The sequence below is a fragment of the Triticum urartu genome, chromosome 2A (assembly GCF_056163025.1).
Source record: "Triticum urartu cultivar PI428250 chromosome 2A, HENAU_Tu73, whole genome shotgun sequence".
In the NCBI taxonomy this organism is placed as follows: Eukaryota; Viridiplantae; Streptophyta; class Magnoliopsida; order Poales; family Poaceae; genus Triticum; species Triticum urartu.
In genome coordinates, this window is record NC_141874.1 from 315,589,072 (window position 1) to 315,603,514 (window position 14,443).

The window sequence follows — 14,443 nt, forward strand, 5'->3', positions numbered from 1 at the left end:
GTGTGTTGGTTTAGTATTTTTTTTAGAATTTTTGAGAACTTTTGCACCATTGAAACCCTTAACTAGTTCTGTGGCAAGCACTTGTAGAAAGTCCTACTCTTATATATATATATATATGTATATTACTCCTATACATGCATATATCCATAGAGTGGTATAACTACATGCAAAGAAAACAATAGGTAAGAGATGATCAACATGTAACGTGCCTTCATTCTGGTTCAGAAAGTCACACTCCTGACAATAGCTTGCGTCGCACTCCGGACAATCTACACGTCTCACACAATTCAACAAATCAATCATCGGAACACAAATAGAACTAAAACAAAACCAACAGCAAGAAAACCATTTTAAAACTCCAATAACAGCAGCATAACAGAATGAACAAACCATCTACAAAGCACTAGAATCACTACGCAAAAGGAATCACTAATAAACGTTAAACAATTTGAAAGTTATGGACTCCCAAAGGTTTGATTCAAATTCAAATGAATTCAAATTTGAAAATTGCAAACATGTGCAAAGTTGGTATTGTGATAAAGTGCTGGTTTTTTGAGTGCATAAGAAAAAGAATGACCTAAATTCGAGCTATAGACTAAAAGATATAGCTAGTTGAAGTTTAGTTGAACATCTGAAAAAAAACAAAAGAAAACTCTGTTCTAGAAACACTGTAGCGGTGACTGTGGCATTTACTGTAGCGGTGCCAAGTGTGAAAGCATGATTGGCTGGAAGATTGCATGCGCGCATGAGGGAGTTCTAGACTAAGGGGTCCTCGGGTGTCCGGGCTATTTGATTGTGGGCCGGACTGATGGGTCATAAAGATACAAGGTAGAAGACCTTCCCTCGTGTCCGGGTATGACTCTCTTATGGGTGGATGGCAAGCTTAATGTCTGGATGTATAATTTCCTTTGTCTGTAAACCGACTCTGTACAACCCTAGGCCCCTCCGTGTCTATATAAACTAGAGGGTTTAGTCCGTAGAGGCTATCAGAATTCATACAGGCTAGACATCTAGGGTTTATCCATTACGATCTCGAGGTAGATCAACTCTTCTAACCCTTATACTCATCAAATACAATCAAGCAAGACGTAGGGTGTTACCTCAATTAAGAGGGCCCGAACCTGGGTAAACATCGTGTCCCCCTTGTCTCCTGTTACCTTCGATCCTCAGACGCATAGTTCGGGATCCCCTACCCGAGAACGGCCGGTTTCGACACCGACATTGGTGCTTTCATTGAGAGTTCCACTATGACATCGACAGAAGGTTCGATGGCTCCTTCGATCATCCACAACGATGCCGGTTCCGGGGAAACTTTCCTCCCCGGCTAGATTTTTGTGTTTAGCGGCTTCGTTCTGCGTGCCAACTCGATTAGCCACCTCGAACAGATCGACAGTTATGCCCCTGGTCATCAAATCAGTTTAGGGAACCTAAGTTATGTCTCTGATATCCGAGGACATTTGATCTTCGAAGGGTTCGTGGCCCCAACCACCGCTCTGGCCTTAGATCCGGAGCAAACTGCCAGGTCCGAAGATGGGAGTTTGAAGACTGCCAGACTCTCAGCTACGAAACTCACAATCGGGGATCCGGAGGCGATTTTGTCCTCGGCCAGCCCGTAGTCAGGCTGGGTTGCCCCTATCATGGAAAGGCCGGACTCGCCCCCGAAATCTAGCTCCGAACTCTCGAAGCCCACTCCTAGGAAGTGTGGCCAAGAGGCCTTTGCCCTGGCTAGCCCCGCGGACTCTCGTTTCCCCGTCCAACCCTCGCTCTTAAATGAGGCTCTAGACTTGATGCGATCCCTCGCCATTACAGAGGAGTCGCCTCCGAACTATGCCCAGCCCGGACTAGGGGCTGAGAACAGGGAATCTTAAGTCCCACCCACCACCAACTTCGTAGCCACCGTTGAGGACTTAACCGACATACCGGATTACACCTCCGAAGACATCGACGGCATGGACGACGATGCCGGAGACACACAAGGCCAAGACCCACCGTTTACCGGACGTTGGATGGCCACCTCCACATATGACGTGTATATGGTGGATACACCCAAAGAGGATGACGGTGCAGACAGAAAGGATCTGGTGGAGGACAAACCTGATGAGGCACCGCCGAAGCATCGACGCCAGCGACGCCGCTCAAAATCGCATTGTGGCAAAGACAGTAATACCAGCACCAGAGAAAATAACACTCCAGAGGATGCTAAAGACACTTAAGCCCTCGTCGAGTCCACACCCGAACATGATGATGTGGAGGAGGGGCAAGTTAACCCTGACGATCCGGTCGAGAACGAGGATTCAGAAGATAGTAACTATCTACCGCTCTCCGAGGATGATGTTAGAGGAACCCCTCGAGCAGGAACGCTTTAAGCACCAACTAATAGCCACTACAAGAAGCCTTGAAAAGCAGCAGCAACGGCTCCAAGCCGAACATGATACACTCAACGACAGTTGGACCCAGGTCCTAGCTGCCGAAGAATATGGCCTACAATGCCCAACAAAGAGTAATCCAAAGCGTCGGCTACTGCCACAATTCGACGACGAGGCCTTCGATCCAATCGCGTCAAAACATGACAGTGCTGATGAACCATACCGGTCACCATGTGGGCGAGATAAAGCAGCCACCTACACTGAACACCAACCCGCACCACCTCGCTGTAAGGGCAGAGAGACAATGGCTCCAGGATACTCCTACGACTTACGACATGACCTGAGCAATAGAGCAGGCCAAACAAAGATCAGTCTATGGATAAAGGGGGCACGCCCCAACGTGAGAAGACGACCGTCAAGCTTGGCGCGACAGGCATAACCTCTCCAGGGCTGAAAACCACATACATATGTCATCCGAACTCCGTCGTGACGTTGCCCGATATAGAGGTGCCACACACCCCTTATGCTTTACCGACGAGGTAATGCATCACCAGTTCCCTGAAGGGTTTAAACCCGTAAACATCGAATCATACGATGACACGACAGATCCCGCGGTATGGATTGAAGATTTCCTTCTCCATATCCACATGGCCCGCGATGACGATCTCCACTCCATCAAATACCTTCACTTAAAACTAAAAGGACCAGCACGACGCTGGCTAAATAGCCTCTCAGAGAACTCTATTGGTAGCTGGGAAGATTTGGAGGATGCCTTTAGAGACAACTTCCAAGGTACCTATGTCCGGCCTCCAGACGCCGATGACCTCAGTCAAGCAACCCGGAGAGTCAGCCCGCAAACTCTGCACTAGGTTCTTAATTAAAAAGAAACAAATCGTTGATTGTCCGGACACTGAAGCCCTCGAGGCCTTTAAGCACAGCGTTCGTTACAAGTGGCTCGCCCGACACCTCATCCAAGAAAGGCCAAAGTCCATGGCAGCTCTCACCGCACTCATGACCCGCTTTTGCGCGGGAGAAGATAGTTGGCTAGCTCGTAGAAGCAACAGCACCAGCGACCCTGGCACCTCTGAAGCCAGAGATGGCAATGGCAGACCATGACGCAACAAACACAAGCGTCGAAGCAACAATGAACATACCGAAAACACGATGGTCAATGCCAAATTCAGTGGCTCTAAACCCGGTTAGCGGAAGAAATCATTCAAAGGAAACAAAGATGGTCCATCCAGTTTGGACAGAATACTAGATCTGCCTTGGCAGATTCATTACACCCCTGACAAGCCTGCCAGTCATACCAACAAAAATTGTTGGGTCTTTAAACAGGCCGGTAAGTTAAACACCAAACATAAGGGGAATGGGCCGCCTAGCAAGGAGGACGATGAGCCTCGCCCAACAAACAAAGGGGCAAAAAGAACCCCCCCCCCCCCCAAGGTAAAAATGGTGAACATGATCTATGTCACTCATATCATCAAGCGGAAGCGCAAGCGCGCACTAAGGGACATTTACGCATAGAGCTAGTCGCCCCAAAATTCAACCGATGGTCGGCCTGTCCGATCACTTTTGACCGCAGAGACCATTCGACCAGTACTTGTCATGGAGGTTCGGCAGCATTGGTCCTCGATCCAATCATTGACGGATTCCATCTCATGCGAGTCCTCATGGATGGCGGGACCAGTCTTAACCTACTTTATCAGGACACTTTCCGCAAAATGGGCATTGATCCATCAAGAATCAAGCCCACTAAAACCACCTTTAAAGGAGTAATACCTGGCGTAGAGGTCTATTGCATAGGGTCAATAACGCTGGAGCTAGTGTTCACCTCACCGGACAACTTCCGAAGCAAAGATTTAATCTTCGACATCGTCCTGTGCTGCAGTGGTTATCATGCACTGCTCGGACGAACCGCTTTGCCCGCTTCAATGTAGTCCCGCACTATTTCTATCTAAAACTCAAGATGCCCGGACCACGCGATGTTATAACAGTCAATGGAAACATTGAGCGCTCCCTCCGTGCTGAGGAGCATATTGTGGCCCTCGCAGCCAAGGTGTAGGGTGGCCTCATCAAGCCAAATACTTCATCGGCCATCAAGCCCCTGGACACTATCAAAAGAGTCTGGTCTACCCTGCAAAATGACAGTCCGGTTCGTCCAGAACTAGATTAGCAATCCTGCCTCCGCCAATACCCCCACATAATCGCGGCATACGTACCGCGCGCACATAACTACGCACTAAAAATACCATGGGCAAGGACGGAGGCACACTAGCGACAAAGTCCACGATACGGCTCGACCTATTCGGACCTTCATGTTCTTCCTTTTTTTCCTTCTTTCCTTTTTATTTTTCAGGTTCTTCAAAACCCAAATAACTTTTCGATGTTACCAAGGGCCCTTTTCCAGGCCCCTTATGTATACTCGATCGTTGATCCTCTCAAAGGATCCTAGATCAAGGTGAAAAGCGGCGCAGACGTGCGGCAGGGTGTCCAAAGGATATTCAAACCTACCCTTTCTTTTTTAGGACCTGTATACAGCTTTCCTTGTTCTCAAATTATGGGCATGTAAAATAGCCTTACTGATTATGGCATTGTCCGTAAGAGCACGTTTGACGTATGAATCAGACTATAGCGGAAATACTTTTGTCCAACCTTATTCGGTATTGGCTTATTTCATAATCTGTATTCCGTCTTCATGACAGATTGACATACACACCTCAGCATAAAATTGCCAGGGGCTCTATTCGGCCACATACATTTAAAAAAACAAAAACTCCAAACACTTTTACAGTACTTTTCGGCGTCCCAAATACTACATTAGATGCATCAGCTTCGAATCATGTCTTTGGTCAATAGTTGGGTTGCCCGGCTCCTGTGGTTACCACCTTACGTTCCACTTGTTCGGCTAAGGTAGTAAAAGGAGAACTACTGCGATTGTGTTTCTGGTTCATCCAGCCAAACACCTCAGTAGAGAAAGCCGAAAACTGACTATTATGATATAGCGAGAACTGGTCAACGGTCGGGTGACTTACTAAATCTTTTGCGATTTTTTCCGTATTGCACGAAGGACTGGCATCACCCGGTCACGCGCCTAAAGCATCCAAGTTCGGAAAGCCACATGCGCACCAGGGGCTAGCTCATAGTCCCTTTATCAAACTCCTATGGCTAAGTGAGAGTGATAAAGTTGCATAGTCTGATTGCCTAGTTCACCCCACGATCACCTCCTTTACGGACCAAGACATTGGGTCAAGAGTGGTCAAGTGCTATTCCGAAGACCCACGTAGTATCTACGTGGGGGATGAAGCCGATGACTGGCAAACATTGAGATATAAAAACGGCCGCAAGGAGGAAAATAATTTGAGATAAACAAACAAGCATATTATACAAATGCCTTGTTACATAACACAAAGTGCGGGTAGCTCGGATACATTCATTCAAACATAATATCCTTCAATCATTGACCCTCTATTAAACAGGCACCCTCCAGGACGACCTTGAAGTATCGCTCCAGCTTGCGGTAGTCCTTGCACTCAGGTGGACCCTCAATAGCCACGGCGGCGGCCTTCATCTTCGCCCAGTGCATCATGACACGGGCAAAGGCCATCCGCACACCCTCTATGCACGCCGAGCACTTCACAGCTTTAACTCAGGGTAGGGCATCACCGAGTCACTTGACCAAGCCGAAGTAGCTGCTCGGAACGGGTCCGGCTGGCCATAACCGGACTATGATGTCCTTCATGGCCAAATCGGACATCCTGTGCAGCTCAGCCAACGGCATCATCTGGTTGTTTAGTAGCGCTGGCCTTTCTGGTGCCAGGTACTAGGAACAGAAGAGCTTCTCCGTGGTGTTTCCCTCCTGGGACCGGAAGAATTGCGCGGCGTCGGCCACACTACTTGGGAGATCAGCAAAGGCATCTGGAGCCCTCCATAGTCGATTAAGCAAGGCATATCTTTGACCGCCAAAAATACTCTGTAAAAGAAAGGGCTTACCAGCCGCTATCTTTCCGGCTTGCTTCATCTCCTCGTGATCCGCACGGGACTCGGTCCATGCCTCCTTGGCCTCCTGAAGAGCCTTGGTGAGATCATCCGCTTGGGCCTTATTCTTCTCCTCCAAGGTCTCACACTTGTTGGCGGCATCTTGGAGCTCCTGCTCCACTTCTTTCACCCGCTCCTCATACTTGCGGCGGGTGACCTTCTCGGCCTCCAAATCTATAGACGCTTTGTAAGTGGCTGCTTAGCTCTCCCGCGCCTGCTCCTGGGCACTCTTCAAGGCCTCAAACTCGGTGGCACTACCTACAAATATGATCAGGATAACACAGGAGATTAGACCTCGCACTCACATATTACTCTAGGTACGTAAACAATTTTTTCATAACATACCTTGCGCCTCATCAAATCGCTTGTTGATGCGGACGAGGTTCTCATCGGTCCGCTCCAGCTTCTGCTTGAGTTCGGACACTTCGGCGGCCTGGGCGATTGCCGCTAACAATAAAGCCTGTTTGTCAAAATAGACAAGTATATTATCTCCTGTGAGTACCACTTGATCCTCTATTTGGCACTTCTTTGCAGATGCTGAACAGAGTCTTAGGGGCTACTTTCTATACACGGGCATATTTTTTGAATGTGCAAAGCAGCTAAGAATATTACATCATGTACCTCAAAGCCTGTTAATAGGCTGGTGTAGGCTTCGGTCAACCCGCTTTGGGCGGACTGAACCTTCTCAACCACCATACCCATAAGGGTACGGTGCTCCTCCACAATGGAAGCATGCCGAAGCGCTTCCATCAGAGTGTCCGGCGCCTCTGGATTGACAGAGGTCGCCGGTCGAGTCAACGCTCCCCCTCTTTCAAAGTAAGTTGCTCGCTCGTTTCCGGAGCCATACGGATCTCTAGAATAATATTTGGCTGGGGGCCGGATTGGTCATGGCCCCCTTCACCAGTCTCCATGGGGGTCAGTTCCCCCATGTTCTCGGCAGTCGAGGTGTTACCCTCTAGCGCCGTCTGGGCGGCCTCTCGCACCTCTCCATGGCCCAGAGAGGCTCTTCGGGACAACACTTCAGTGTTGTCCATGGCAGTTTTCGGGGAGGCTTGTGGAGGCATCTCGCTCTCCACCATCTCCGGCCCAACGAATTCCCAGAAGACGAAGATAGTTGGGATGATCCCGGGCCGGACTACAGCACAAATTTTAAACATGTTAAAACGACAATGATAAAAATTGGATATGTCTGCGGTACCGTTGGACACTTACAATGCGGCCAGGGGCTTCGACCTGGGGCACCACTCGAGGATGGCTTTAGCATCCGAGTCCAAGTCGTCTGAAGGGGAAATCTTCCCCTTCTTGGACGCCTCTGCCTCTAGGTCCACGGAGGCCGCCCTTTTCTTCTCCCTCCTCTTAAGGGGAGAATTGCTCTCCTCCTCCTCTTTGTCTACATCACCCTCATGGGAGGAGGGAGCTTCGGTATCTCTGGACGCAGCGTCCAAAGTACCTTTACGGCGGAGGCCACTTTTGGCCTCCTTGCCCTTCTTCTTGGCCTTCTTGTCCGGCACCTGGTACAGAGCCAGGACCAGCATCCTTGTTAGTAGAGGAATGGTTGGGTCTTCGGGTAGCGGAGCCGGACACTGGATCCGCTCCGCCTTCTTTGTCCAGCCCAGATGGAAGAATGGAAGGCTCAGCATGCCCTTTGATTTACGAGTTGAAGTTATGTTTGGAAATCCGAAAACTTACTAGGGTGGCTGGATGAGTGCAGTCGAGGCCGATGTAATGACTTATGGGCCTTGAAAAGTAGCTTCCAGAATACTTCGTGCATCGTGCCGAAGAATCACTGCAGGGTACAAGGGCCAGCCGGATTGAACTCCCACATGTGGAGAGGCCGGCGCTGGCAGGGGAGAATCCGCCGAAAAAGCATCACCTAGATCACATTAGCGAGACTGGTGTTCTTCTCCATCATATTTTTGATGCGCCTTTGTAGCATCATCACCCCATCGGACGACGCCCAATCGAGGCCCTTGTTAATCCACAATGCAAGCCGCATTGGAGGTCCAAATTTAATCTCAGGAGTGGCGGACCATGTGGTGCCACGAGGTTCAGTGATGTAGAACCACTCCTGTTGCCATCCCTTCATGGTCTCCACGAAGGCCCCCTTGGGCTAGGGGATGTTGGGGAGCTTGCTCACCATGGCGCCGCCGGAGTCCACAAGTTGCCCATCGACCACTTTCGGCTTCACGTTGAAGACCTTAAGCCATAGGCCGAAGTGGGGGGATGCGGCGAAGCACCTCACACACGACGATGAATGCCGAAATGTGGAGGAAGGAATTTGGGGCTAGATCATGGAAATCTAGCCCATAATAGAACATGAGGCCACGGATGAAAGGGTGGAGGGGAAACCCTAGTCTGCAGAGGAAGTGGGGGATAAAGACCACCCTCTCATTGGGCTCCGGAGTAGGGATGGTCTGCTTTGTGCCAGGGAGCCGATGCACGATGTTCGCGGCCAAGTACATCGCTTCCCGCAGTTCCTTGACGTTCCTCTCCGTGACGAAGGAAGCCATCCTCTTGCCAGGTGAGTCGGATCCAGCCATGGCTAGAAGGGTTGGGCGGTGGGAAAGGTTTAAGCTTGGGCGCTGAAGCTCGAGGATGGGAAGGCTGAGGAAGGAAGAAGGCGTGGGGTAAAAAGATGGATCTTTATCCACTTATATAGGCGGTGAATATCATATGCCCCCTACTAGCCTTAAAACACTCCTATTCCCATGGGGTCGTGCACATGGCACGGTTGGATTGCCCAAACCCATATTGATGAAAATCCCGCAATAAGGGGCACGATCTCTACTTTGATAAGATGTGTCGATAGAGGCAGTGCCTCGAAATGCGAAGCGGGAGGCCAAAAAATAGCTCAAAATAATAAAAAGTCCAGACATGACGTTTTGCCGTTAAAGCTGTCAGTAGATATGCCTTATTAAGTATTATACCCTTGTGGTTGAGGGTTGTGACTATTATACATAGCCGTATATAGTTCACTTGTTCAAAAGACCGCTTTGTATGTGGAGAAGGGACCCGCCTTGCATTGCTGAAGACAATCTGTGTGTCAAACACATCGTCCTTGAAGACTCGTTCATGGGATACTAAGGGGTCCTGGACTAAGGGGTCCTCGGGTGTCCGGGCTATTTGATATGGGCCGGACTGATGGGCCGTGAAGATATAAGGTAGAAGACCTTCCCCCATGTCCAGGTATGACTGTCTTATGCATGGATGGCAAGATTAATGTCCGGATGTATAATATCCTTTCTCTATAAACCGACTCTGTACAACCCTAGGCCCCTCCGGTGTCTATATAAACTGGAGGGTTTAGTCCATAGACGCTATCAGAATTCATATTGGCTAGACATCTAGGGTTTAGCCATTATGATCTCGAGGTAGATCAACTCTCGTGTCCCCCATACTCATCAAATACAATCAAGCAGGACGTAGGGTTTTACCTCCATTAAGAGGGCCTGAACCTGGGTAAACACCGTGTCCCCCTTGTCTCCTGTTACCTTCGATCCTCAAATGCACAGTTCGGGACCCCCTACCCGAGATTGGCCGATTTTTACATCGACAACGCGAGCTCACCAACAAAGTAGAGAAAGACGGTGGCAGCTTCGGGCGTAGACAGTGGTGCTGCTATGGTGGTCCTCCGATGAAGGTGAGGTGGCAGGTGGATGTGGTGTCGAGTGGCGGAGGTGGTGGTGGTGTTCAACCGCGACAGGGCTCCGTCAAGTGGCGATGGCGAGCTCCTGAAATCCGACATGCTCCGGTGAAGTCGGCGCCCTCGCGCTGTTGCGATTCTGACCACGAAAGTAAGTCAAGCAAGTGCGACATGGAGCGGCGGATTGAAAGGAGCAGTCGGTGTGTCTCTACGGGTCCTTACGGCAGTGGTGGCGTCAGGCGATCGGCGGCAGTCCGCGAAGCTTCTCCTACGATCCAAAACGAGCTCAGGCAAGGTGTGCGGCAGCAACAGGGGTCGGGAAGGGATTGCGGGGTCTCTTCTAGGGAATTGCCTCGCGTGCGGTGTCCCTAGTGGACGGGACGAACAGGGGCGCGGGATCCACAATCAGCGGCTGGAGGCGAGGGGTGGGCTGGCGGCGGCGTACCACTTCGGGAGAAGTGGGCTGGGCCGCGGCTGGATTGCTGGGCCGCGATGCGGCGCTGCTCTATGCTGCGTGTTGCTTCCTCTTTGTTTTTTATTTTTTAACAAAAAACCACTGCAGTTAAATAACTAAAATAAAAACACCAGGATAAAATATAAATAAAAAAATACATAGACAGACGGTAAAAATAACCCTTCTAATATAAACTACAGGAACACTAGTTCCTACTGTAATGCAATTTTCGAAAATAGTATTTATGCAATAGGCCACACAAACAGTAATAAAAGACTCAAAAAATATTTGGGAGATTAAGAAAAATATCAGAACATATCAGATGAACTGGAAATAATATTCTAGACATTTTGAAAAATTTTAAAATAGGGGAGAAGTCATGTTATCTCCACTCCAATAAATTGCCTTTAGTTGCATAATGATTTGAATATTCTGAAAAAGCAAATGATGCAATAAAAATATGGGATGCATATGAATGATCTAATAACATCCTAATTTAGGAAAATTGGGATGTTATAGCCAGGGCTACTGAAAATTTGGATCTACTGATTGAAGCAGAGTGGGAGTAACACACATTGCACATGGTCCATACATACTAATCATGTGCTCTCAAACAGGAAAAGCATCTACGCGGACGTGGGTCGATATTTTCGAGATTGCGAGGGAGTAGATATTTTCAAGAGGGGGAGGAAAGCCTTATGGAGCCCAATCTACTATGATCATGTGGGTGACAGGGGCAGGGGCAGGGCACAGGGGTAGTCCTAGGGAAGCGTGTCTATTTCGTACCCGATCACAGACGGTTGCTGCGTCTGACTCGTCTGTTGTTTATAAATTTGGCCAAAAACGTGGGAAAGGGTCAGAACACGAACACACTTGCATGTGGACCAAATATATGTATGAAAAGGAAATATACCCTAGAGGCAATAATAAAGTTGTTATTTATATTTCCATATATCATGATAAATGTTTATTATTCATGCTAGAATTGTATTAACCGGGAACTTAATACATGTGTGAATACATAGACAAACAGTATGTCCCTAGTGTGCCTCTACTAGACTAGCTCGTTAATCAAAGATGGTTATGTTTCCTAACCACAGACATATGTTGTCATTTGATGAACGAGATGACATCATTAGAGAATGATGTGATGGACAAGACCCATCTGTTTGCTTAGCATAATGATCGTTTAGTTTTATTGGCATTGCTTTCTTCATGACTTATACATGTTCCTATGAGATTATGAAACTCCCGAATACCGGAGGAACACCTTGTGTGCTATCAAACATCACAACATAACTGGGTGATTATAAAGATGCTCTACTGGTGTCTCCGATGGTCTTTGTTGAGTTGGCATAGATCAAGATTAGGATTTGTCACTCCGAGTATCGAAGAGGTATCTCTGGGCCCTCTCGGTAATGCACATCACTGTAAGCCTTGCAAGCAATGTGTCTAAAGAGTTAGTTACGGGATGATGCATTAAGGAACGAGTAAAGAGACTTGCCGGTAACGAGATTGAACCAGGTATGATGATACCGACGATCGAACCTCGGGCAAGTAATATACCATTGACAAAGGGAACAACGTATGTTGTTATGCAGTTTGACCGATAAAGATATTCATAGAATATGTAGGAGCGAATATGAGCATCCAGGTTCCGCTATTGGTTACTGACCAGAGATGTGTCTCGGTCATGTCTACATAGTTCTTGAACCCGTATGGTTCGCACACTTAACGTTCGACGATGAATTGTATTGTGAGTTATGTGATTTGATGAACCAAAGTTTGTTCGGAGTCCTAGATAACATCACTGACATGACGAGGAGCCTCGAGATGGTCGAGACATAAAGATTGATATATTGGAAGCTTATGTTTGTACACCGCAATGGTTTCGGAAAGGTTCGGGCATTTTCCGGAGTACCAGGGGTTACCAGAACCCCCCGGGGAGTTAATGGGCCTTCATGGGCCCTAGTGGAGAGATGAGGCGGCGGCCAGGTGGTGGCACGTGCCCCCCAAGCCCAAACCGAATTGGACTAGGGTTGTGAGGGCCGACCCCCCTTTCCTTCTCTCCTCCTCCTCCTTCCCTCCTTCTCCTAGTGGAGAAAAGGCGGGCGAATCCTACTTGGACCGGGAGTCCAAGTAGGACTCCCCGCCATGGCGCGCCCCCTTGGGCCAGCCACCTCTCCTCCCCCCTTTATATACGTGGGAGGGGGCACCCCAAAGACACACCAAGCCTTCTCTTAGCTGTGTGTGGTGCCCCACTCCACAGTTACACACCTCGGTCATATCGTCGTAGTGCTTAGGCAAAGCCCTATGCAGGTAACTTCATCATCACCATCACCACGCCGTAGTGCTGATGGAACTCTCCCTCGTCCTCAACTGGATCAATAGATCGAGGGGCATCATCGAGCTGAACGTGTGCTGAACACGGAGGTGTTGTATGTTCGGTGCTTGGATCGGTTGGATCGCGAAGACGTTCGAGTACATCAACCGCGTTACTAAACGCTTTTGCTTTCGGCCTATGAGGGTACGTGGACACACTCTCCCTGCTTGTTCCTATGCTTCTCCTATATAGACCTTGCGTGATCGTAGGAAGTTTTTTGAAATACTATGTTCCCCAACACAAATACCCAATGCACAACTTTGATGTGGCACCTTTCGCACAAAGAGCACACTATTATTGCTAGCACCCCTAAACACACACACTTCGTGTTGCCAGGAGGGGAATCCTAGCTATGAACGCATGCCCCCAAATAACTAGGTCTGACATCTCACCATACCGTAACACAAAACAGAAAGAAGTACATCAACCCCTCCCCCCTTTGCTTCTAATCAAATGTGGACTGTGTGCGGGCCCAAGAATGTGTTCTTCTAGCGTTAGATGGGTGACACCACTTACCAACCACACCTGCGGGTGGCCCGATGTGTGTGCTTGTGTGTGTGTGTGTATGTGTGTGTGTGTGCGAAAAGGATGTGCTATGATATTTAAATAATCAAATCACAAATTTCATGTGGCACATGTGCATCACAAATTAACCAGGCATCCCCAACCCCACGGATGTTCATCTAGTACGAAGTAGTACTGTGCCCCCCCGCCCCCCGCACACACATACTTTGAGTCGGTGGGAGGGGGCATCTCAGCAAGGCGTATTGTAAGACTGACAAAGAAGAATCACCACCTTGGTCATATAACCGTGTTTGTTGGGTCAAAGTAATGCATTGATGTTCCACATGCGGCCCCACAAAATAGGCTAGCTTGTCACCGATAACCACGCGAGGGAGTGCCTGAAGACAACCACTGTGTGCATGTGGCCCAAACATATGTATGAAGTGTCATGTGGTGTTTGAATATACCGAATGCACAACTCTGATTCATGTGTATGCGAGCCCTCAAACATAGACCTCGAATCTCACCATGATCGATGTACGACTATGCGATAACGCAAACCAAGAGAAGAAGAACCCACTCTGGTAACCTCTCTCCTGTTGTCAGTCGAAGTGATGGAGACGTCCACACGGGCCCACGAATATATAGACCATCGATGATAACCAAAGCAAGGGAGAGTGTCCAAAGACAACCACTATATGTATGTGCCCCAGACATATGTATGGACATGCGTGATGCATGTATATATGTTTGAATACCAAAAGCACAACATTTTGATGTGGTGCATGCATGCATCAAAAAACGGACAGCCCCCGCACAGATCTGGTTCATGATGCGTCGCGTGCTCCATCCCCCCCCCCCCCACCACTACAACCCGGTGGGAGGGACTCATGCATACACATGCACACGAAGTATAGTTGCATCTACCGAACCGTATAAGACGAACCAAAATTTAATCCCCTCCTAATTGTAAGTCAAATTAACCTCTATCGCTGTCAGTCAAATTGATTAACCAAGCGGGCACACAGAGATGAACGAAGCATCTCGCCGATAAC